Source organism: Cucurbita moschata, unplaced genomic scaffold, assembly GCF_002738365.1.
Source record: "Cucurbita moschata cultivar Rifu unplaced genomic scaffold, Cmos_1.0 Cmo_Scf00031, whole genome shotgun sequence".
NCBI lineage: Eukaryota > Viridiplantae > Streptophyta > Magnoliopsida > Cucurbitales > Cucurbitaceae > Cucurbita > Cucurbita moschata.
The window spans coordinates 48,714-50,840 of NW_019268547.1; the positions used below are offsets into that span (position 1 = coordinate 48,714).

Below are 2,127 nucleotides of genomic sequence, written 5' to 3' on the forward strand. Positions count from 1 at the left end.
TTTTTTTTTTTTTTTTTTTTTTTTTTTTCTATTTCAGAGAATTGACTGTGCATGTCTGCCCCCTCCACCCTAAAAGATCCCCAAAAAGAATCTGCATTAAGGGGTCAAGGTTGGGAATGCATTTTGTGTCCTTGGTTCTTGAAATTCAAGAGGGAAGAATTTATTTGTCTGTAAGTGACTTATTATCTTTATGCAACTGATTTTATTATTGCCCTATCGTAAAAGCATTTAGGAACCTCGGACTATGCTCACTGTCCGATCAACTGGGTAATGTATATGTTCAATATTTTTATATTTATGAGGAATGAAAGTGTTAACCTTCAATAAATATTCATATTTTATTTAGATTTTGACTTGTAAATTCTTCTTTAAGCTTATCCAAGTCATCAAGTTTTACTGCTGTTGATAAATTCTTCTTGTTATAATTGTGGGCAGTCATGAAGTCTATAGCTTGTAAATTGTTCGCTTAGTTTATATTTTTATGTGTTGAGTAATTATTCTGATTAGACCAGAATAGTCCAGGGAACAGAAACAATGGACTTGTTCATCTTCTAAGAGAGTGTAAAGGTACCAACCAAGCCGTGTAGTCATCCATACAAGCTTTTGTTGCATTATAGTTGGGGGGCAATCCCAAAGAATTGAGTAGGAACATATTTTGTAATGCTATTGGTGAATGTTCATATATCTCAATTAAAAGCTTTAGTGCATTTTGACCGTACTTTATGTATATTTGTGGCGCATGAATGTAGGCATTGCATAAAAGTTTGTAGCAGAAGTTGTTCAAGAGTGAATGCCTCAAATGACTTGATTACGTAAGTTGAGATGCAAGAAGTGGAGAATGAGATGGTCTTTTTGTGCACTATGCATTCCAAATTTTATGAAATGTAAGATCATGAAGAGCCAGAAGTGTATTCAAGAACTGGAGCATTTTGGTTTGGATGCGCTGGCCAATGCTGCTTCTGGGTGACAGTATGGCTTACTTGCAGGAATCAGGTACAATGACAAGACATCCTCTACACCGATCAGGTTGCACTTGCATTGTGTGCATTCAGCCTCCGGTGGGAAGGGGAAGCATAAATCCACATGCACATGTTGAGGATTAGGATTGATGGGAGTGAATTAGGGAATGATTATGGATTTATAAGTATGAAATATTACCTTTATTAGTACGAGGCATTTAGGAAAAGTCCAAAGCAAAACTACGACAACTTAGTCGATGTCTTGCTTGATGGTAAAAATGTTACTGTAAAAATGTTATTAAAGTAGCAATAGTAGACAATATCATACCATTTCAGTATACCATTTAGTAACTTTTTTTTTCGTTTAAGAATTTAATTGGTGAATTAATAACTCATTTATATGGGTTTACTATATTTCAACCCAACTATTTGATGTTAGAGGTTTAAATAACCAATTCTATTTGATGTTTAAAAAATATTAGTGTTACATTTTTCAATAAGGAACTTGCAAAATTATAATTATATATAACTATTTATTATTTGAATTTTCAGTCTCCATTTACATTCTATAAAGCAGTCGAATGAGGTGAGTAAAGGATAATTAATTAAATTAAATCAATTAAATTTTATGGTATTTTTTTTTTATTATTATTATGATTCACAAACACTTTCTTCGTTCCTTCCATCCCCCTTGTCATCACTGTTATAGCGTTCTTCCTTCTCCGTTAAAGGCTACGCGCACTGCTCCGATCAATCTCCTCTGCATCATTGTATGTTATAGATATTGTCTTAGCGCACCGCATACACCTACGCTCCCCTCTCCCTCCATCTGTCTCCCCCCGGTATGTCCGTTTCTTTTTCTTCACTTTTCTGCCCACCTAGTTAGATCTGCGTTTTTCACCTCCCATTTTTCTGCAGATCTTATTCAGTGTATTGTTTATCTTCTTTTCTTTTTCTTTTTCTTTTTTTTTTAATGTTTTTTCTGCTCATCTCCCAATTCTGTTGCTTCATGCTTTCGTCTAATTCATGGTAATGAATGAATTACGCCCGAATTTGGTGATGCTTGATGAATTATTTTGTTCCGTCAGCACCGCCATATTTCTTTGCACATTGTAGTTCATGCCCCCTGCTTGTTTTGTTTTGTTTTTTTTTTTTTTTTTTTTTTTTT

General features: G+C 34.1%; 1 protein-coding gene across 3 annotated transcripts in view; it reads left to right on the plus strand.

Moving 5' to 3' along the window:
• The first annotated feature begins 1,623 nt into the window (after window positions 1–1,623).
• The window catches only part of LOC111464858 (UDP-xylose transporter 3-like), a 7,434-nt gene continuing 6,930 nt past the window's right edge, over window positions 1,624–2,127 (plus strand). For 2 of the 3 annotated variants that reach the window (XR_002714104.1, XM_023109114.1), the window contains exon 1: window positions 1,624–1,801. The gene's annotated coding sequence lies outside the window, so the exon portion shown is untranslated. Of the gene's footprint in view, window positions 1,802–1,863; window positions 1,989–2,127 lie in introns of those variants that run through there. The other variant, XM_023109115.1, reaches the window with a different exon arrangement.